This window comes from Apis florea, unplaced genomic scaffold (assembly GCF_048593485.1).
Source record: "Apis florea isolate Af1SG1 unplaced genomic scaffold, ASM4859348v1 contig_3696_pilon, whole genome shotgun sequence".
NCBI classification, from domain to species: Eukaryota; Metazoa; Arthropoda; class Insecta; order Hymenoptera; family Apidae; genus Apis; species Apis florea.
The window spans coordinates 2,663,913-2,688,964 of record NW_028256809.1 but is presented as its reverse complement, the minus strand read 5'-3'; the positions used below and the strand labels follow the sequence as shown (position 1 = coordinate 2,688,964).

General features: G+C 32.8%; 1 protein-coding gene across 2 annotated transcripts in view; it reads right to left on the bottom strand.

Moving 5' to 3' along the window:
• LOC100868385 (furin-like protease 1) overlaps positions 1–25,052 on the bottom strand; it is a 253,922-nt gene that overhangs the window by 153,343 nt on the left and 75,527 nt on the right. The gene's annotated exons all lie outside the window — the stretch shown is intronic.

The following is a 25,052-nucleotide window of genomic DNA, read 5'->3' as shown; positions in this document are numbered from 1 at the left end:
AATAAATTGCAATCTGTGGTTTGCGAATGAATCATTTTTTTTTTTTTTTTTTTTTGCTAATGAAAAAATCACCGATTAATCTTATTCAATTATTGAATCAGAAATTGGAAATTCTCGTTTCGTAAATGAAACGAGAATAAAAAAAATCCAAGAAATTTATATTCCAAGATTTTAATATTGATTATTTTAAATTGAGCAAAAGCATTTGCTATTTTTCTTAATTAATAATTTTCTTTCAATAATTTTATTTATAAAATTTTCTATAAATTCTTGTTTTATATTTATCTTCTTTATTTATATTATTTATACGAATTAAATATTATTACAATATTAATCTTTGTAATTAAAACTACAGCAATAAACGAATCGTGACCATTACGAATTATTAATTCATTCCTAATACATTTATCAAGATTAAGGTAAAACAAATTGGAAAGTATCTATCATAGTTCCATGTAATCGCAGCCACTTCGATAATTACTTCGTAAATAATGATTTTAGTTCTCTATCCCGTATACTATAATTATATTTATTACACCAAATGTCAATCAAAATATCATATAGTATTACACCACGCATCATCAATCACATCATATAGTATTTATCATTAATACATAATATAATGTATCCGTTTTTTCTTTTTTCTTTTTTTTTTTTTTTTTAAATATAAAGCTCATAAATCAAAACGAAATCATCGTAGTTCTCGTGGAACAATTTTATCGGTGAAATACATTTTATCGAAAATTTGGAGAGTGAATGATAATAGAATAATCTTCGTTACCGATGCATCATTACAGAAACGATGTTTGCCAGTAATGGCGGCACGCATTATATTGCATTCCTAAAGTCTCGAACGTGATCAAAGATTCGATAATGGCTACGGTGTTCCAAAGCAACTATAAAGTCTGTATTCAACGTTGCAATAATAACAACACACACACAGGATCAACTTCCTTCTATACGATCGTGATCTTGTTAGGTATTTGAGGTTATATTTACGATACGTTTGTTTGTTGAGAAAAAAAATTCAAAGTAATTTCTCTTCTTCAAATTTCATCAACATGGTTAATTAATAAATCAAATTTTTATCAAGTCTAATTATTGTATTAATCGTGAGATAAGAAATATCTTTATAATTATTTTTCAAAACTTTTTCATCTAGTTGTATAAATAATTAATATAATTATTGTGAATATTATTTTATATAATAAAATCTTTTTCCACATCAAACTTGTTCGAAGCCATGAAAATTCTAGCTTATTCGCTTGTTAATTAAGGCATCAAGCATTTGTTAAAAGTAATAACCAAGTGCATATTATCTAAGCTGCATATTTATCAACTTAATTTAACTTTACTCTTTGCCTCGTAACAAATGAGAGAACAGGATACATAAGATTTTATTACTTTGTAGAACGCAATAATTTTCACAATGAGCGAATTTCGTTATTAATTCTACAGTAACTTCCTTAGAATATTTTATCCAACATTTCGAGATATTCGAAGAATCCTATTATTTTATCGTGAAGAAAATTTTAAGAGAGAAACAAAAAGAAAAATTTCTATCTCGTCCCAGTGAAATAACACGAAATAACTCGAATTTCCAAGCACAAACCGGGGTGGAAATTTCGAGGGCTCGTGGAGCGAAGTATAAAGGGCCGCAATCAGAAATCAGCGATTTCGAATTCTTTTGTGTCATTGATAGCGGCCACGATTTGACTGGCCTCCATTTTCGCGATCCGGTTCCGGCGCGGACAGTCGCATTTGAATTTAAATAACGCACCCTCCTCGCCTATGCTGCGATTCGAGGCCAGGAAGGAGCCTCTGGCTATTTGCACTTCGCAATACCCCTTTGTATCGACCGCTTCTAATATGAGAGATCCGTAATTAAACCCGATATGACCGACGACAAATTATTATGTTATAACAATGACCACGTTTTCTCCACCCTGTTTTCGACAACAATGGAGACTCTTTTCAATGGAGATTCAATGTTTCTTTGTACATTGTGACTTGTTTTTTGTGGCGAATAAAAAAAAAAAAAAGAAAGAAATTGGTGCAAAGGCGATTTTTAATTCAATTTTTTTAAAACTCTGTCGAAGTTTATGGTTAGGATAATTATTATTTTTAAGAAGTGGGATAAATTTTTCTTTTCTTTTTTATTAAGCAAAGAGAGTTTTTTGAATTAGATGAGTAGTTCTGAGTGAGTTGTTCGTGTTTGTGGCCGTATGTGGAAAAGTAATTTTACTTTTCGAAGAAATTCTTAATTATTGTAAAATTGTGAAACTTTTATTAAAAATATTTGATTCGTTATTCGAGTAGACAAGACAACTTTAACAACTAAACTAATTACTAAAAGTAATATTTTTATTAGTTGAGGGAGTTGAAGCGAGAGGAATAGTTTTGAAACTCCATTTGCAGAATATTACCATTTTACTTAACTCGATGTTTTTCAATTTCTCATTAAAAATTTTAATGTTCATGATCCTTTTACGAGTATTTTTTTTAAATTAATTTATTTATTTATGGAAAAGAATATAAACAGATTAGTGAGTAAAAAAAGAAAATAAACTTAATGGTAATTTCTATTTAATGAAAGAAGAATTTTTCTTAATAAATTTTGATCAAAATATTTATCCATTTTATACTGTTTTTTTTTTTTACCACTAATTTAATTGTTTTACTATTTTAACACTTCAACAACGCACAGATTTATTTTTATCTATAGAAAGATTTATATGTAAAACCTGTTATTCGGATTTCTTTTCCCCCACGAGACGTGTAAAAAACGACAATCCCTAAAATGTAATCACGTTACTTTTAACTCGATTTTCATTGTTCATCGAATTTCTTGCAAAAATTGATTGGTTTACGCTCACACTTTACCGTCCTTTTATCACTTTATTTCAACGGATTGTAAAACTTTGTGAATTTCATTGTAAACGCCAACAAATATATATATCATTAATATAAATTTTACGTATGAAATACATCGATTTTTTAACGTCGTTATTAAAGCTTTTTATATTTATTTCGTTCTCTCAGAATTCAAACCAAACCAAACGTATTAATCTATGAACATATCAACGCCTAGTGTATAAAAAATAATTTGAAATATTTTTTAAAAATTTTACAGAAAAAGTATATTCTTCCATCATGGTTGAACAGAAGAAGAGATCTGTTCAAATTGTTCGCAATTTTCCAGAAATGGATTAAAACTTGCACAAAAGCAAGCAAGGAATATAATACAACGCTATTGAGTGTTAAACGTTGGAAAGTAATTTTCAGAAGAGGGCACGCAATCCTCGCACCTGCTTCCTCTGGTCGAACAATTTTCCACTAAAGGATCTCGTGTGTTTTATATTATCCCTGCATTATAAGGATTACAGAATTAAAAAAGGAAATCCTCGTTCGATCTGGACAACATTCGTTGACAGAACAAGTTCCTAAACAACCAATCTTCTGCAGAGAAATTGTTCTGCAAAAAAATTTCATCGAATAAGAATAAGAATAGAAAGAAATTTTCTTTTCCATCCGAATTTGAAAATTTCGTTTATCGAAACGAAAGATGATAAAAATATAAATTCCTAAGCTAATTGCTTCGAAGGTCGAAGATAAGATCTGAAGAAGTGGCGAGAAATCGGGACTTAGATCAGATTTATGAGAGGCTAAACTGTTTCCAATTCATCGATCGAAGATATCTCGAAAAGGGGAAATTTATACCGTACTAACTGTTCCGGAAATCGGATTTACAACTTAGCAACTGTCTGAGACGCACCGGTCCAACAAATCCCCCGGAAATCGTCTTTCCGACCTATCCAAAATGCGCCTTTAAACTCATCCATTTACAATCACCATGTTTTATCCACACTCTCTCGCCATCTGTCTCTATTTATTGTTTCCAACTGATTATTAAGACCATTGTTATTAAGATCTTATCTTATATGAACGAGGATTAATTGTTCCCACAATTTTCGAGAATGTAAAATTCAACATATTCGATCTCGAATTTTTTTCATACAAAAATAACACGCTTATAACAGATCCAAGACTTGGAAACAAATAACGAAATAAACTCTAGTCGTTCAATTACGAAGACAGATCCTCCTCGATAAGATTCGAAATGATCAAGAACGGGGTTAAAAGCGGCGCGTCGTAAATCGATCTGGGCATAAATCTGAAAATTGAACGATCGAAGGGCGTTACTGCGGCCTGCGCTGCTAAATCTCAATTCGAAACGTGGAAAGTGGAGCATTTCCCCAATGATGAACGTGTACATCCTTCAGAACGTATCGAGGGAACAAGGGTGGCCGCCATGATTTAGCGATACCAGCGTTTTCGTATCGGGTATAAATCCTATTTGCTCGTGAGAAACGTGGAGGAATTCCATCCCGCTGACGCGTTAAATCGCGCCGTGGAACGGAACGCCATAACGTTTGAAAAATTGGTTTGTCGCGAGACCAACCGGATTTCCGCTCGTTTAGACCCCGCGAACGTGTTAATTGCACGAAACAACAGAGAGAAAAAAAAAAGGAAAATGTGCTTCCACAGAGATTATTATTATTATTCGTTATAGCAAATTGTTATATATATAGTGGACAATTAAATTAATCTTGATCATAATATATTGCAGAATTTTTTGGAATTTTTGAAATCATAATTGCCATTTTCCGATTATTATAACAAATTATTGCAAATTATATTGTAAATTTTATGTGTTCTTTCAAACTTGATTAAATGAAGAATGTTCGAAATGTTATTCGTCTTCTCGATACGTGTTCTATTCGCTTATATTCTGGAACACGTAGGTACGTGTGGTAAATTCGAACTTGTTACGAATGTAAGTCACACATCGGCTGAGGTGTGCATAAAACGTTCACACATTTTCCAAATGATACGAGGTATGGTTGGAAATATAGAAGTACCATTTTCGAACGGGGCTCGAATTTGTGATCCTCGAAAATTGCTACCCTCGAATTTTTTGCCGTGTTGTATGTTCTATCGTTTCACGAGAGGATTGATCCTTATTGAAATTACGGCAACTTCGTGAAATTTTATATAAATTTGATTTATTTGTGAAAGATTCAACGTGTATTATAAATTTCGCGACATTTAAATTCAATTTGTCGCGAAATCTGTACAAAAATTGTTATTTCTAAAAGCTTTAGTTTTCACATGTTATTTGAAACGCACAAATATTTTCAATGTTAATTATATTTAAACTGTAATCCATCGAATTATATATTCAATATACGTACAATACATGTAAATATATTATAATAAAAATAAAACTTACAAAAAAATATAATAATATAACGATTGAAAATCCTCATTTATATGGAATGATATACATCCACTATATGCCTAATACAATATTATTAGTGTATTTTCAATGCTTTTTGGAATCATATATTTTCAACTATTACTTTCAACGTTGATTAAAATCTTTGCTCTTTTGCAAAGGGAAAATTGAACCGAAGAATTGGAACAATTCAAACAGAATTTGCGTAATATTTGTCAAATTGAGGAAAATAATTCCAATTCCAGGGAAGGAAGTATTATCTTTCTGCATTCGTTGCCGCACACCTGCGCTAAATCTAGTTATACGGGGGTTCGAATGGAATTTTAGAGGGAAATAGATCAGATATTACGTGGAAATCCTCTTAGTGGCACAATTAGATGTACGAAGACATTTTAAACTTTTTAGTTGCATAAGTCGACTCGTTACGGAGGCTCGTAACATAGTCATCAAATATTTAACGAGCCAAGTTCTACTAAAATATGGCCGCCCATTAATTGCGCCCGGTTTGTAGCGTCAACAGTAAGAAGGTAGAAAGTAATTACGAACGAAGGAGAAGCAGAATTTCTGTACAAAAATGTATGCATGCATAATTTTCAATTTTTGAAAATTTCTCCACCTCTCGATTCGATCCAATTTTTCGATTTCAGGATGGAACCCCGTCCATCCGGGTTTAGAAAATAAATTGTATCGAAGGAATCGCAAACCCTCGAGTACCATCACTCAACCTCGCACCACCTCTCACTTTTACCTCGTTGCTCTTATTACTTGCTGCAATGTAAATGTTTCAACACCCATCCAATTCATTGGGATGTCGTATTAAAATTTTTGGATATTTTTCTTACGAGAGAAGAATATAAAGAAGTAAGATATTTTACCATGTTAAAAATGTTAATCGAGCAAACGTGTTGGACAAAATTTTCAAAAAGGAATTGGAAAGATTAACATTTGTTTAAATCATATTTTAATAATAACTAAAAAAAAAAAACATTTATAAAATCTCCTGTAATAACAAATTAATGTTTCCAAAACTGTGTTCCACCTATTTCTTTATTGAAATTCCAACGAATAATATTCACAGATACTATAATGAAATTTAGCCCCTAAATAAAAGTAATTCAATAATTTTCGACCTCGAAGAAAGCATGTACCAATCGCCACAAGCGAAATTCTCTTATCTCATCTGCGTCCAATTACTGTTTCACTGTTTATCCTCGCTAGAAACCGAGAAGGGTCTCCTGGGAGAGAGAGACCAACCTGTGTTCGTAAACCTGTAAACTATGATCGAGATAATCGTTAAATCGATTTTGCGGGTTTAAAAGGAATTCACGAAAGACAGATTGAACGCGATTTAAAGAGGAATCTAGGCAATCGCGCATAATTCGACGATTGGATTTTCCACGAAGATCGATCGTCGTTTGTTTACGGGAAGATTAACACGATTCGACGATTGAATGTTTTTTTTTCTCTCTCTTTTTCCCTTTGTTTAAACGTTGTTTCAAGTGGATAAACTTTAAGCCACGATTGATATCGATATCAAAACGGGTGAATCCATTCGTTGTTTATCGGTGATCGATCCGTTTGATTTTATTATTTATCGTTTGACTTCTTCCTTCCGTGATGAATGAATTTAACAAACCGTATTTCGTTAAATGGCTCGCGAAAGTGTTTGAACAGGTTTTTTTTTTTTATTTATTTATTTATTTATTCGATGAAATATCGAAACGAAAAAAAAATTTTTTTCGTTCCAAGCTTTGCGTGCACGTGGCGAAAATAAAAAAAAATAAATCGAAGGCACGATACGAAATGTGAACAAAACATCGGGGATTAAAAAACACGCTAGAAGAAAAGCAAACGATTCCAAACCCTTGAAAATTTTACAAAAAACTGCCCTTTGCGCGCGGAGGATCAAAGGCAAATTTTTTTTTTTTCCACTCTTTTCCTTGTTGCACTCCTTGTGAATTTTTCATACGTCACATTCAAACGATATATGATACTCGTGTAAAATTATTATTCAATTTAAGTGTCGAAAAAAAGAGAGAGAGAGAGAGAGAGAGACAAACAAATTTAAACGATTAAAAATCCTCTTCCCAAATCCTTTTCAAACCAAGAAGAAAATTCTTTTCAACCAAAGTGAATTCGCACGTGAGTCTTGGCAGACCAAAATTCAATTCCTTCATCGAAATGAATTTTAAACGGGGATCAAACAGAGTCCCAATTGGCAATTAGAATTCGCGGAAGGGATCGTTGGCGGGGGGGAGGGGGGGGGGGGGCGCGCGCGTAATTTTTCTACGCGAAATTAAGCCGTCTCTTAAACGTGAAAACGTGCACGGGCATCCATGAAATTCATAAAGGGTGCCGCAAAAACGGAAGCGTCGCATTAAACACTGGTGTTCCCGTGTTTTCAGAAAAGCAGACTCGTTTCCTCGCCTGGCTTTAATTAGCTCCAACGCCGTCACGGAATTAACTTATTTATCCAATAAAAGGGAAGGGGGAGGGAAAGAGAAAAATTAACGATAATAATAATAAATTTTGTTTGGAATTAAATCGAAAACGTTAAACGATTTCGATTGGATTTTAATGATCGTGGTGTTTGATACTGCAAAATTCGATCACGTTTTATTTGTGTTGGTATCTTACGCGAGCTCAATTAATTCTATTTTATGTGGAATATAATTTTTTCTATTAATCACTTCGAGGGGATGAAATTAACTTTTACAGTATTTAAATTTTTTTCGTGCAGATGTGAACAATTGTACATTTTTTTTTTTTTTTTTTCATAAGTACAAATGTAAATTTTATCTGCAATATTTTAAAAAGTTATACTCGTCGTTAATATTAAAAATGTTAAAAGATGTTTCGAATCAATGGTTTAATATTCTTTTTCTTTTTACAATCTTTTCCACTCTTCGATTGTAAATATATTTAAAAAAAAAAAACTCAAATTGTACACAAATTATCTTTCCAAAAAATAAAAAGTGGATAAAAAGTGAATTTAAGTAACACGATATTTCTCTTGCGCAGGTGTGTAGCACGGTGTGTTCCTTAAATTAGCTTTCAAGTTAATTTGCCACGTGCGCGTAACTCTAATCGCGATCACCTATCTTGGATTGCTTTAATTTACAAAGTTCGGTCTCACGTAGAAACTTGTTATCTTTTTATACAAAATTGTTAGAGGGCGAATTAAAATTTCCGTAATCGTTTCTCCTTATCGAATTTACAAGTTATTCGTTGAAATCGTTGATTTAATTGTTCCACTTTTAATACTCTTTTCATCGTAAACTTCTTTTTCAATGAAATTTATTCAAATTCTCCAGATTTATCGTCACGGTGAATCATTATTCCTTCGAAAGGAAGATCCTAACATACACTTTCGATTTTCTTCAATCGATAGACCCCACCCCTAAATTAAATACCATCATAAATTTATTTTATCATTGCAGTAATTGAACAAGATGATGATGATGATGATGACAAAGTACAAGATCATGATGATGATGATGAAGTACAAGATGATGACGAAGATGATAAAGTACAAGATGATGACGAAGATGATAAAGTACAAGGTGATGATGATAATGAAGTACAAGATGATGATAATAAAGTACGAGATGATGAGGATGATGATCAAAATTATTGTCCCGATTGCTTCAACTCGCGATCCTCGATTTTTTAAAAATATCCATACATTTGTCCAGAATCGAGAGAAAGAATCGAAACACTCCTCCAATCTAACAAAATCAAACGAATACCGTAAGCTATCCACGAAATCAATATTCCGGATAACACGTGGCACAAATGTGAGATCCGCATACCGGTTAGAAAGCGGTGCGTGGCCATTCTACGGGGAGGAATTTATCTGGAAACGAAAATCAGCGACGTTCCCGCACGCGATTCATCAGCGACATCGACACGCCGCGGTAATTAGGGGGTTGAAATCCAGCCGGTTACGAGGCAAATAAATACGTATAACCATTCTCCCTCTCCCTCCCTCTCTCTCTCTCTTTCTCGTCTGAAATCCTATCTCACAGATTCGACGCGTGGCTGGTAAATAGATTTCCGCCAGTTTGCCCGAGGTGGGTACTTTAATCCGCCAACTTATCGCCTCTGTGCCGTGATTCCGCCGCGCCCCGCGTGATTAATGTCCGCGTTAATCCAGTTTTTGGCAATTAATTTCGCCGTTTTCCGTCTCTTCTTTATTTAAATACGATTTTGTTCACGGAGGACAAATATTGATAAAAATCACGCGCGAACGGAGGAAGAAATTTTTTTGTTTAAGAGTAAGATCGAATTTTAACATTTTTCTTTTTAATCTTTAACTTGTTTGATTCAACTTGTGATCTAAATTTTTTTGCCCAAGAAAATGGAAAATTTGTTGGAAAAAAAGTTGGTGAAATCTTAAAAATTTTCCAGTCAAAGTGTTACTTTTCCGAGTAACACTATGTTTCTCGCCAAAATAAAAAACTTTTGGTTTAGTAACAAGGTTAAAGGTTCCAATTTAAACGTATTCTTGATTAAGTAACGAATGAAATTTTTTACACCATTTGCCTTCAGACGTCTTTCTTATCGGCATTATTGGTAAAGCGTGGTGTTATCCTATTTGATAAAGCTGTTAAAGGAAAAAGAGATTTCCGGGGTAGTTGCGCGGGAATTTTTGATGAAATTTCGAATTTCTATGAATTTTAGATGATCCAATAATCCGATAAACGTTGCTTGAAAATTTTATGATGGATTGAAAGTAATCACGGCGCGTGATATATGGAATAGTTTGCTTAACGAAATTTTCGCGGTATTAATCGTCTGTAATTTATGAGAAGCGATGGAAACTGTGTATACACGCGGGGTAAAGGGAAATTGCATCCTCTTATATTGAAATTTTAGCAGGGATAAATTCTAAATAATAATATCTGTGTCCACACTTTGCTTTTTATATAATTAATAAATTGAAATAAATCAAAATTTCCCGCATATTTTTCGCGTTTCGTAATGTAAAATCGATTCGAAGATGAGGATAAAAAAAAAAAAAAATGAAATTTTTTTTACAATTTGCACTAATTGAAAAAATTGTAACGAAAAACGTTTACGTTTCGCGTGGATCGATAATTCATTTCAGGATTGTTGGTTCATTATAATGTGATTAAACAACCTTGTTTAAACAATTTACTACTGAGCTAAAATTAATGACCTATGTTAATTAGCGAGAATGATGTATCAACATGTATCCTCTCTGTTTGCTGATTTAATATTGGCTAGAGATTTGGTGTTGCACACCAAAAGCAAAAAGTGATACGTAATCCCGGCATAATCCCGGCGATATTGAATGGATGCATTTTAAGCAAATTGCTTTTCTGAACAAGCGTGCAAATCTCAATATTATTTTAAATAAAGAATAAGAAAGGATGCTGCAAGAAAAAGAAAATAAACAACAGTCTCCAAGTGTAATTTAATAAATATTATAATAAAATACGGTAAATAACAAAATTCTCGATTGAAAGGTGATCGTCAAAGAAGGATTGGAAATACTTCGTGCTCGTTTTTTTATCCTCGTTATATTAAACTATATTAACACGAGAGGAAGAGAGAGAGAGAGAGAGAAATCATTTCGTACGGCATTTTAATTATCGAATTTTGAAAGTATCCTTGTTTATTTTTACATCGTGACGATATATCACGTATTTATTTCGATAAAAATATATATTTCGCAACGAATCCGTATGTTATTTATTTTACGAATAATATTTATTTCTTTTATATAAACTTGATCAAGAAAATAATGTGTTATTATTGAATAAATTATTCGAATATCTTTTCATACATATTGATGAATATGTTACCGTGTGTCTGATTAACGTGTCATTAACGTTTAACGATATTTTTAATGCAAATTCGAAAATTCAACGAAATCATTATCAATCATTAACTTTGAAGATAAAGATAAATAAATATAATTTTCAACAATTTTTCTCAACAGATACAATAATCCTGGAAATAACCAAATAAACAAAGAAGAAAATACGATGTTTGAGAATAGTCTGATCGGATAATGATTTCGGTTAATTAGCCCTGAATGGACTAGTCGAAAGAGCAACGGTTACATCGAACGGGATCTAAAGTCCTTCATGATGGAGCAACACGACGAGAATCGATTTATATACCAACACGATTCAGCTTTTTCGATCCCACTCCTCGGTTTGCTAAGAGGATTGTTTTCGAAATTACTGACGCGATACCCACTGCTATTATTTAATATCGGGCGAGGACTTAAATGGACTTTGGAACGTGGGATGTCTCGATGTTATCTCAGGAGGAATTGGGAAAATTGAATTTCACTTAGAAGAGGGAGAACACCACTCGAAGCAGTAAATCTTAATGGAATTTTAGGACACGATTTGGGTGGACGTAGCGAAGATCTGTATGTTACTTGTTGGTTTATATTTGTGAAAAAGAATTGCGTAACGAGATGTGTATAGAATTATTAAGGGATAATAAAGTGTACCTAATAAAATGTAAAAATATCGGTCAAATTTTTTTCTCTGGTTTGCTTTAGTGATTTCGTGTTTGAATATCGAGAACGAATGTTATATTATTCTGATTAATTCATAATTATCTCGTAAATTTTTAATTCTGTTATCTGTTTAAATGTGTGTTAATCGCGAAAATTATTGAACCAAATTATTAGATTTTGTTCACATTGCGAACGTTAATTGCGAGCTCATGAATCAATGATATTAATTCTCTCCTTTCTCGTCGACTTTACTCGGTTAATTTGAAAAAATATTTTCAGACGCTGATTCAACACACGATCCTTGTCGATCGATAACACTGCGCTTCGCCGAAATACGATTTATTTACAGGCGTGCAGAATTCTGTATGGAATTTTTTCAGTAGTTTGTGAATTGTTATTTGGAAAATAAAAATCTTCAACGTGCAATTGATAAAGGGATTCCATTTACCTCGTGAAAATATTAATATGATGAAATACATTAGAATTTGCTCGTTGAAATCGTAACAACAATTTACTTTTGCATAAATAAAATTAATTCGTTATGAGACGAGTTAAAAAAACGAAAAACAAAAATGTCTCTGATAATCACCATTTATTAATCTTTGCAATTAATTAAAACTCTCACATCTTATCGTACAATAATATTCGTAGAATGTCAACGGTAGAGATTTCAACGTACATGATATTCTCCAAAAAAAAAAAAAAAAAAAAAATAACGTAGTCTCGAGTGATATTTCACCGTTGTTTCATCGTAAAAATTCAAAGCCAAGAAAAAAGATCCATCATTTTCGTTCGATCTATAATCGAACTAAGATCGAACATCTCGAGATCAAACTCTATAAATATTCTTTCGACTTTCCAACACGTCGTTTAGAGCGATGGAACGGCGGAAGCATCGTCGAAAAAAAAGGGGAGGGGGGAGGAGGAGGAGAGGGGAAGGCAATGAAGAAACGATTTGATACGAGATTTGTAATCTCGAATTCGAACGTGTTGGTCACGTTTCACTTATTCGATCGTAAAACAATCGTATGCAACGAGAGAGAGAGAGAGAGAAAGTTCAGATCGTAAATCTGAATTTATGAAAAATGGAGTGGAAGGAAGAAAGTTGGAGCGTAAAAAAGAAAGAAAAGAAAAGAAAATACGGAGGGAGAAGAAGCAAGAGTAGAGAGAAAGAGATAACAAACAGAGAGCGAACCATTTAAATCGATATATTTGAATATCTTGTATACGAAGTCTTGCATACGAAAGGTGTATATTTTTTTGGGCGTGGAATCGTTTGGTAAAAACACAAGTGAATATTTAATATCGGCCTGTGGCTGTTTCATCAACGAACGTTTGACGTTTTCATCCTGCCGATTAAATCAATAAGTTCCGAAACGTTGAGTTTTGATCTCCCCTCAAGGAATTTTCGGGGGTCGTGGAAGTTTGAAATTGAAAGAGGACTGGGGGATACTGGTCAGTCGCCTCGAATATTCTTCTAATCCTTCGATGATATGTGCACTTGTGTTTTACGGCTCGTGTACAATATTCATTAATGTGTATTATGTGGCTGTGCACACACAAGATGTTCATAAGAATAATGCTTGTCGTGTCGTTAAAAACGTAATTACACCGTTATTAATTACACAGAGTGTTTATAAAATGTAAGATATGTTCGAGCAATGGATTTCAACTGTACCAGTTCCAGTCATTTACATGTTTGTTTTAATAATTCAATATTTTAATAACGATAATTCGAAGAGGAATTCTTCTAATTAATTAATAGTAATATATAGAATATTTAAAAATAATTACTCAAGATCGAAAGAGCAATTAAAATGAAATCCATTTAACAAAGTCTGAAGACTCGAACGATTGAAGAATCAAAACAGCTAGAATAAAAGAATCGTATTATTATGGGAAAATATCGATTAAAAACACTAATCGTCTCGACAGCTAACCCTCGATCTCTTTCTACCAACTAGCGATGGGATCGAATCCTTCGTGAGCATTTAAAAACAAGATTTAACTTCAAGATTTAAAATCAAGAAGATCGAATCCCTTCGCGGGCAATAATTAAATTCTACCAAATAAAACTCTTTCGCGTTAAATCGCGATTCATTTCGAATCAAAACTCGAACAAATCCACACGAACTCGATCCCATCACTACCACCATCGTCATCCTTCCTTTCTTTATTTCCACGTTCAAAATTTTGTTCAAAAGTACACGATGAACTCGATCCCATCGCTACCTCCATCATCATCAAGCCTCATCGAGCCACCTCGAGCTTCCTCCTTTTTACCTTGCCACCCTTTATGGTCACCAGCAACGAAATCTAATCTAAACGGTTCTCTCCTCCGAGATTGATGTAAAACAAGGGCCGATAAATCTCCGCCGGATCGATCCACGGGGTCGAAAATTCGCAGGGGTGATCGAAATCGGATCAGCTTTAACCCGGTTCACAAACAGCCACGAAATCGCAGGTGTTCCGGCCAGCCTTGCCACAATGTTCGCAATCGAAAAGCCCATTCCTCTTGGTCCACGTTGTTGGCCAGTTTACTATTTTTCTTTTCTCTCTCTGTTTTTTTTTTTTTTTCTTTCAGCCACATTTTCATTCCGCGCGTGAGCACGTGTCACTGTGCTCCCTTTCAGACCGCCGCTTTTCTAATCAAGTCGGCCTCTCCTTTGCACCGATGGAAACGAAGCTGGGGAGAGACACGAAACCGGGGCGATACGTGTTGGGCTTCGAATGGAAACAGTGATTACCAATCAGTGGCGGGATCGTGCGGAACGAGGAGGATTCTTTTTAGAAGCTATTTTTTTAGAAATTTGAAATAGTTTGAGCGATATAATGATAGTAGTATTTTGAAAATACTTGTTCAATTTGATTGTTTAAATTAAATTATGCGGATCGGTAAATAATAATGGAGTAAATATGATAATACCGTTTCTCATTCTGATTAAAAGTAATCAATTTATAAGTTCTTAATATTTCTATGTTAAGAATTTCGTTTCAGCGTGATATAAAGAGAGAGAGAGAGAGAGAGAGAGAGGATATTAATCATCTTCGTTTTTGTTAGATAGATTTATGAAATTACGAAATTCATGTGATTTATTTTATTTAACGAAACCGATTCAATTTTGACAAATAAAAAATCGCGTAAGTTTTATATTCTACGATAAAAAATAATAAAAATTCTCTTTTTTTATAATAATATACGTATCTTTTTATATTATTTAAACAGTTCTCCCATCGTTGATATATTAATTCGTATTTCTTGTCGATCGTTTACTGCATCGGATCATTTTTCGATTATCTTAAGGAGAGGATTGTGAATTGGATATTGCAAAATAGTTGCGATTATTTAAGAAATAAAGATTGGAATGGAACAATTGTGATGACTTTCTAATAGATAGAAAGGAAAGGTATAGAATCACGTGCAGAGGATAATTCTTTTGCATAGTTTTGGCGGGAAATTAACTATGGTGCTTGTTCCTCTGTAAATGGAAAAATCGTGTCGATAATTATGAAGTGTTTGTTTGGAATTGTTTGGTTTTTTTTTTTTTTGCGGTTTTACTCTCTTTCATTCGATTTCAATATTTCGTTTCTGATATTGTTTGCATTGGAATATTTCGTTTCGAGGAATAGAGGATACAGGTTGAATGATGCTTTTTTTTTTTTTTATTGGAACAATGCACAATGCGGTTGAAAAAAATAATTATATATAAATTAAAAAAAAAAAAAAAGAAAAAAAAATAACGTATCTTTTGTTATCAAATAATGGATTGATTTTATAATATTCAAATAACAATTATTCTATTTGAAATATCATTATATTTTGTTTTAAATAAAATTTGGCATTCAACGTGGAGGACAATTCAATTTCAAACGCTGATTCCGATGAAATTTTCAGATCATGTAAGCTTCGTTCCCTTCACAAATCATTTTTGCAACTGAACTTCTGAAACCGTTTTATTTATAACTTTTTAATTTTATTCGTTAATAAATAAATAGATTAATATAAAAAAGAAATGTAAAAAGTTATTCAAAGGAAATGGAAAAAATTGAATCCCTTTGAAACAATATCCTTTTTTTCAAACAATCAAATCGAAAATGTAAAAATATCTCATTTCCACCAATTTATTTCCACAACAATTATAATCTCTCTCATCGATTTCTTTCCATTTCACATTCAACTCATGTCCAAGCAGGCATCCAATACCCGCACAGAGTTCGACTTTCCATCGATTTATATATATATATATATTTCTTTATATTTCATCATCCTCGATGATCTCCTACCATACGTAACGAACTTTATTTATACATCATTATTCGCATATTCATTTCGTACTCGTCCGATTCCCTGTCATTTCACGTCACTCGCACGCAACGAACAAACTCGTTTCCCCCTCCCCCTCCCTCCTGTTCATCAAACGTCGCTCCTTCGCAAAACTCCACGTGTTACCGCCACGTTTCATTATTTCGGGAGCAGAAATAATTTCGGTCCTCCAAATAATCCGATAAATATAATTTCAGGGATGGAACGCGACGATCAAACGCTGATAAACGTTCTCATCGAGCGTTGATGTCGAATTACGCGCCAATCGAACGCTACAATGGCCGCCTGACGGGATCCTGTCCAAGTTGGACAAGTTTCAATTTTGAAAACGCTGTGCGTCGAAGAAAAAAATATATACGCGAGAATTTTATTAATTTAATAAGTGATTTGCGAACTGGTTGTCCGCTGCTATGCTTGAACTGCGACAAAAATCGCGTGCTTTGCGATTTTCCCGGGACGAGGATGGGAAACACGAAGTTGAGCCGGATGTTTGATTTACGTTTCTATTATAATTGGCATGAAATTATCAGTGGAATTTCATAAGGGTTAATCTTTTCGTTTTATCGATCGATCTCTTTTCGTTAATTTAATTCTCTGTGCCCAACATTATCAAATTCGAAACAATTATTTGAGATATTTCGGGATTACTTTGATGAAAAATTCAATCAGGTGTTCTGATATCATTCAAATGATCTCTTTCTTTTTCACTCTGCTTCGTTCAATGGTAACGTAGTGCTTTTGGATTGAGATTCTTCAAAGATTCTTCAACGATCTTTCAGTGTTTCTTCGTACGAGTTGAAAAATGATATCATTAATTAAGTACAATCGAAGAAGATGAATTTATATATAATTTTTACGAATATATAATTGTAGCAATCTAACAGGCAAGCATACATAATTTATACAATTTAAATGAAGAAGATGTAGATTTATCTCATATTTATTCAAACGAAACTTAAATTCTCCTTTTTCTTATGAACATTTTGTTCTCATCCCAACAGTCTGTTTCTCAATTTCTAAAAAACAAATTGCGAGGAAAAAAAATTTCCAGAAGAGCTTTTTTTTTTTTTTTTTTTAAATTAAAAAACAAGAGAAATATCGGCTAAGAATTTTTCCAAAGTGATGAACGAATCTCGACTAATTGTATTCCATAATTAATTGCACGAGGCAAATTAAAATATTAAAATAAGTTTCTGCTTCAATTCAAAAAAAACGTTGTTCATTCAATTTTGTACACCGTTTCGAAATGTTATTATATAAAATATTGTTTCAGAAAAAATTGGAGCGGGGAAATGATAACACGGTTGAACCCAAGGCTGCACAGTATTTATCATACAGTAATTTAACTTGCATTGAGCAAGATGCAAAGATCGCGCGTGCATTAACGTGGATCGATCTGGATCGCGATCATGGCCTCGATTCGTGTTTCGCGTGAAAAAAAAAAAAAAAAAGAAAGAAAAAAAAAATGGTTCATCCGATGGAATGATCGTTTCGATGATAAACATGGGAAAAATGCGAGAGAAATCGTTTCCACGATTGTAAACGTTTTGTTACGAATGAACCGCTGCACGAAAATTTACATATTTTAAAGTTTCGATGATAAATGATAAAATTACGAAGAGATTTCAACGTTGCCTTATTTTTACATTATTATCGCTTTACAATTTAAAAATGAAGAATCAATCAAATTCTTCTCATTTTTTCTTAGCGTTATCAAATTTTATTCTCATCTAATTATTCCTGAAATACTAGATTTTTTTATTGTGGTAAAATTATTCATTATGCACACGGCTTTAATTAAAGCTTTGATATCTGCTGTTTCGTTCGAGAAAAACGTGCAATAATTAGGTGTACCGTCCGAAAAGGGAAATACGAGAGAGAGCGTAATCAGATGCAACTTCAGGTGCAAAATGAAATTTCTAACTCGATGAAAAAATGAAAAGTTTGAAAAAAAAAAAAAAAAAAAATCACGAATCGCGAAAAAAAAGAGAATCATCCAATGAGTCCGACCTTTATTTTTCTACACTGGATTGTAATACCGCTGTAAATTTCATGAACATGATACTAGGAAAAAGCGATAGATTTGTGATAGGTGATAAAAGAAAAAATATATATACATATATATCGTGGAAGCACATGCAGATCGACCCGATATTCATCTGATCAACAACAATTTCTCATTGTGAAAAATAAATATAAATAACGCATGAAATATTATAATGCAAGTACATTGCAATTAGTGCATACGCTTTCGCAAACGTTGACTCTTCCCAAGGAATAATATTTCCGTTCGTCGTGCATCGAATAAAACAAATTGCAAGACAAACGAAGATAGGAATGTAGAATTCAACGTTCGTGAAACTCGATGATTTGTCTCGGCGTTTCGTCACGATTTCGATTGACATTTTCAATACATGAAACCAAATTAAAAAGTGTAAAACTATAATCGCAGAAAAAGCAATTCTGTGAACAATTGACCACTCACTATTTCCGTCTCGGCTCGTTTCACACGAACTTCAATTAGTTATAACTGAGAAATTTTGTCGCAATAATTTTTCAATTTTTAAAATCTCAACAGTCTCATTATTTTTATTCATTTTCATAATAATAATAAAAATAAAAATAACTCGTGAGAAGTATCGAAATTTGTTTTCCAACGAATTATTTGTTTTAAATGTGTATATTTCGTGTATATTTTTCCTTGCGCTCGAAATTACGTTTGAAAAATCAATTTTTCAATATTTAAAACGATGCCAAATTTATGGATACGTAGATTCATGCTCAAGTTGTTTAGATAAAAATTGAAAAAAAAAAAAGAAGAATGAACACAAAAATATAATTTTTAAAACGAGAAAAAGGTAAAGTAATAAAATTGTAAATTTCATTGTCGATAAAATTTTGAATATGGTGCTTGAAAAACGGCTGATGAATGATAACTTCCTTTTCCTTTTAGAAAAAAAAAAAAAGAAAAAAAAAACAGACATTCAATCGCGCACGTGATATTTCACGCTTGATAAAATTTTAAAAAATAACGATATATGTGCAACAAGAGGGAATCACTTTATTTCGTTTATTTTCGAGAAATGTTTTTTTCGCCACGTACAAAATTTACTTCAAGTATTATACTTCTACTTCAAGTATTATAAAATAGAAAAATACACGTGTAATTAAAATACATGGATAAAAATGATTTTATCAATTAGAGAATATTCATTTTAACGTTATTTTTGTTTACCATTAATCTCACAAAACTCGATTCCATGTCATTTCGAGAATAATCTCAGTGTTCAATCTTAGAAAAAAAAAAAAAATTGCTGTACGGAAAAAAAATATACCAGAATTGTCAGAAACAAATCGTCGCGAAATATAATAAATCAATCGCGTATCGTGATACACGTTGTCCCTGTGCCTGCATAAACCGCTATCATAAGCAGGATATTAAGGTCAACAGGGTAATGGCGTTTGCCTTGACGGGACAGTTGGTCGCAATTCTCTAATATAACCATTATACGGTATTACGTTGCACCGAGAACGGCTTAAACTTTTCCCATTAATACGAATACGATCGACTTACCGTAAGAAAGAACGAGTTCGAGGAACCAAGGAAAACGGTTGGTATTGTACTCTTGGACAGAGAAATCGAGAGAGAAATTTTCTATAACCTCTTACCTGAAACAGATGGAAAAACGAAATTTGGTTCAAGTTTGATGAATTTTTCTGTAATTGTATTAGAGATAAGATAAAAATAATAAAATATAAAATAAATTTAATATACTAATAAAGTATACAAAAAATTCGTTTCATTAATTTCATAATATTATTTAATTTATATCTATTTCAACCATATTTGTCAATTATTCGCCATACACGTGAATTTAATCCAGTGAACTCTTCCTAAATTGTTCAAAATAATTGTAAAAATTCATTGTGATAATTTTTTAATATCTATTCAAACTTTCAATCTTTTAACATCGTATAATTTATTATTTAGAGAGATAATTATCCGTTACAATTCGATAAATAATACTTCTAATCCGAATAAATTATTTTCGAATTTTCATTCGAACAAACGATTCCAATTTATATAACACCTCTACCTTATTTTCTATTCTATTTCTTCTAGGTAATCAAGATTATAGACTCGCAAAGAAAGCTTGTAACATCTCTCCAGAATGCTCGATATTTCTGGAAGATATTCCAATGTCTTACAATCTTGAGCTCTTTCTTTCTTTCTTTCTTTCTTTCTTTTTCTTTTTTTCTCGAGAGAGAGAGAGAGAGAGAAAGAACATTCTGACAGTCCCGCCATCAGTGGCTTAATGACGCACTAATACCAACGCCAGACATAATACCTCGACGAAGGTAAGCTTCCATACTTCTGAAACGTTGGAATATCTCCTCTATCAAGATACGATTCTTATGCTTGGATACCTTAGATATCCATTGAACATAAGAATTGAAGTGTATGCAAATTTGAAAAATCTGATTCTCGTACAATGAATTATCGTGCTTTTTAGTTGTTAAGTTAATTTCTCGAGTATTATTTAAATGATATTTATTTCAAATCTCGAATTTTCAGCTTCGATCTTCGTTCCTACGATTTCAATTACCTTTGTGTATATTTCTCTTCCAATTTATCTTACTTGCAAATGTTAATTTTTTTTTTTTAATTGTCTTGAAATGTAAGATTTATCAATTACATTAATTTACCTTAAAAATATACATTCTTAACTTTTGATTCTTTCGCATACAATATTCATAGATACAAAAATTGAGGTTAATTCCGAAACGTGATTTCGCTTTAGAAGAAGCGAGATAAAACGAGATCTCTTTGTCTCTATCACAATACATATAATTTCGTTCTCTAGTTTTTATTTGATTTTAAATTATTTGTAATTCAATAAACAAAAATAAATATTAACTCTTTGCAGTGCTTAAAACAATATTTATAGAATAAAATAAATTTACATTTCACATCTCTGTAATTTCTCTTTCGAAGATTTGCCAAGGTTAAACTGTATACTATTGCAACGCATTGAATAAAATGATATTCGTGGAAGTGGAGTTGACATTGAAAACAGTTGTTTCATAAAAAAAAAAAAAAAATTTAATCGTTCATATCCTGGAAATATGATACGTATGTTTGCAATATTTTTATTCTTTTACATCATTCACATCGTTTAATTTAGCCAACGTAATAAAATACAACACCACGTGTCGAAACAGTAAAATATTTAATTGTTAAAAATAATTCTATCGAATAAAGTGTATTAGCTAATTTATGCGGATAGAATTACACGAAGGTCGAATCGTGGACAAATGATGATATATAAGGGGAATAAAAGAGGGTCATAAATTGACTAAACATAATTTGCCGAGATTCCTGGTAAAAGATCCAACAATCATGAAACAATTGATCGAATTTGTAAATTTTCGACGATTTTTAGATTCTTTTTAATTTCTAATGGAATCATCGATTGAAAACGTTCCAAACGCCCTGTCTTACACGCAAGCCAAAGTCGAGACACATTAGTCTTTGATTCATATCGAGCTACGAATTAGATCTACCATGAAATCAACGGTCGATACGTGAGATATGAAGGAGACAAAACGGGTCCAAAACCTTTTTCTCTTGTTGTGTCGATGAACAAACAAAAAGAAAAAAAAAAAGGAAAAGAGGGAAAGAAAGGAGTGGAAAGAATAAATCGTCGAGGAAAAAAAAAAGTTCCCTCGTGAAAAAGTAGCAAGCTACTTCAATTAATTATGCGACAGGCCAGCAATAGTGGCTCTAATGAAAGCATCAGCCACCAGAGGTCGCATACAAAATGGCTACCTCTCGACATAATTTTTACCATTTCGCCCGACCCGGCTTATCTATACACTGCTAAAACTATCCTTCCCCCCCATTAATTTACAAAGGAAACGTCCTAGATGCGGCCGTCCTAGATGCACTCGACTGCATCCTAGCACCCGGTCGTTTGCAAGAACGATGAGAGTCGATAAATAAATAATACGAGCTCTCGATACCCGGGCACAGTGCGCCAGCCAACCATGTTATTTCCATACAGAGTCCATTCAGGTCACGCGTTCCTTCGCTACACTTTTATCCAACGTGCGGCAACGTCATCTCTAATGGCAAGATTCGCGTGTTTCTTACCTCTTAATCTGGAACATTAATTCGTAGGGAAGAGAAGGCGAAGATCGAGGGAACAGAATCCGGAGCACAAGGATTCTACAGGTAAAAAAAAATGACGAACTACTTGTTCATTCGTGATAATCGAAAGAATTGGGATAAGATGGAGAAAGACAGGCTCCTTGCCGCGATTTGAACATTTAATTATCGAGAGTCCGCGGCACAACGAGGTCATCGCGGGAGGGTGGAGAAAAAAAATCTAGGAAACGCGAATGCACGGGGAACAGAGAACGAAACGCGACCCAGTTTCCCAGCCTTTAAACATTCGCGCATATACTACTTACACAACCACGAGGCGTGGCCTTCGCGATTTCCATGACCGGCGACGTATCCCATTTCCTTTTCCAAGAGTCTTCTGATCGAGGAAAGAATCGGATCATCCCTTCGATCGGTCTGCCTGCTTGCGCATGGATATCGTTGAATGCGATGTGGGACGTTAGGACGCATTGGAATACGTGTATCTGATAGGAAAACGATTCGATGACGATCTGCCTCGCTGTTTGCCCGGACGATCTCGATCGTTTCTCGTCCAATTTTCCTTTTTTTTTTTTTTTTAAATTGTTAAACGTATAGGAAGAATGAGATTAGGAAGATGGAATTTTTGTCGAGTTAGAATTATCGTCGAGGAAAATTCGGGGTGGATGAAATCCATTCATTTTCCGCTCGACGAGACAATAGGTGTGGAAAAATTTTAATTTAAGAAAGAATCCATCCGATATCACATTTTTTTTTCAATAGTAACGATATTGAATTCTTGGATTGAATTGTTTCGTGGACAATTCGGAAAGAAATAAATAATTATTTATTCCTCGAATCAAGAAAATTCATTATTTTCTGGGCTTAAGACTTTTCCCTCTAAACTTTGTGAATATCGTTCGAAACGATTCTGGTTACACGTAACACATGCACGCGTTTAAAATTGGCATATGTCGGCCAACTCCGAAATATCAGAACGTCTAACTTTGTCTAGAGTCGAGCGGGAAATTGTGGGAAGAAAGTTATCGCGTTTAATCAACTCTCGTGATCCACGGACTTATTAATTCTTGCTGAAACTCGTTTCTTGTTTCTCTCAAATCTGATATCTCCGGAATCGAACGGTGGTTCGGGATTAAAAGATTTGTTTCGTTTCGAGTGGATCACATCTCGTTTAATGAAATTAAGAATCTCTCTTCTCTTGCTTCAAATGTTTCACATTTTCTTCTCTTTTCAAAATTCTACCCGGAATGAAATTTCATGCAAAATAGTGGAAGAGATTATCTTTCTAAATAAAGAACAATTCTTTTGTAAGGTATTTTTAATTAAAATTTAAAAGAAGGAAAAAAGGGAAATTCACATATCTTTTGAAATTTCGAATGAAATTCTAGTAAATTATATGTTTAAATAATCGATAATTATTCGTGTTTAATTTTCAATTGATAATTTTTAATTGAAAAATTTTCAGGAGATTGGCATTTTTAAATAATCATAATAAAGAAATACGAAGGCTTATATAAAATTTTTCCAAAATTCTTTGAATTAAAATTTAAGTAAAATTACACATGTTTATTTTCTCTCTTCTCTTTTTCGAGAAAAATCTCCAATTGCGGACGATCATCTTTTTAAATAACGAACATTTCTCTTCGAAAAGTTTTTCAATTTAAATTTCAAGCGAATCATAAAATCATAAAAGATTATTCCGTGAAAAAAAAAAAAAAAAGAAGAACCTTAAAAACCTTTTTTAAAAATTTTTCGAAAGTTCAAGTGAGATTCTAGGTTATCTACTTTTATGTAATAGACGAGTTATTTCTTTTTCACAGTCTCGTCCATTGAAATCTCGTGCGAAATTCGAAAAAGAAAAGAAAATAAAATAATAAAACAAGATAAAATGGTCGAGAATGAACAGATAATTTAATTGAAATTTTCCTGGTTGAAAAAGGAAAATTAAAAAATTTCAAAATCTCCTGTATGGCTGCGATGTGAGTAAAAATCATATCACTGCAAAATGACTGATGTACAATTTCCAAGTGCAAACAAACCGACAAAGTTTCCAAGAGCAAATAAGTAACTAATGCGTTTTATTGATCCCAAGTTCGCTTCAGCGCGAAAGTAAATTCACGAAACAGTCGTATTGGAAAAACATATACGTAAAGTTTCGAAACTGGTGACCAATAAACCGACGCAGGGCTTTCAAACGATGAACCTAATTTCCTAAGTGTAAAACGCTTAAATTCGTTAACTTTATATTACTCCGTTTCCGAATAATTGACGACATTTAATTTCCAGATCAGAATTCTCTCCAGACGAAGAAATCTATCGAATCTATCATTATAAAAGTTCAAATTGTTTCTCGTCCAAATATTTATACGCATATTGTTTGAACATTACTTTTCGAATATATTTTCGATCACGATAAAAATCTGTACTCGAAAATTCATTCATTCTGTAGTAAATCCATAACACGACACGATATAAAGATATATATATATATATTTTTTTTAAAAAAAAACCAGGATCCAGCTGTATTCTCGACAATGAGAAATCCGCACAACATTTGTTAACCGTTCTTAATTGCCAATTACCAAGTTCGTAACGAGATGGCCGCGAAATCAATCGAAATTCTCTCAAATTCTAAATTCCAAGCGATCGCGATCAAAATTCCTTAGAAATTCGATATAATAATTCGAAACGATTTCTTCAACAAGTTGTTTAACAAAATTCTCAAAGATCGGATTGCCATTACTTATTCATCATATCAATC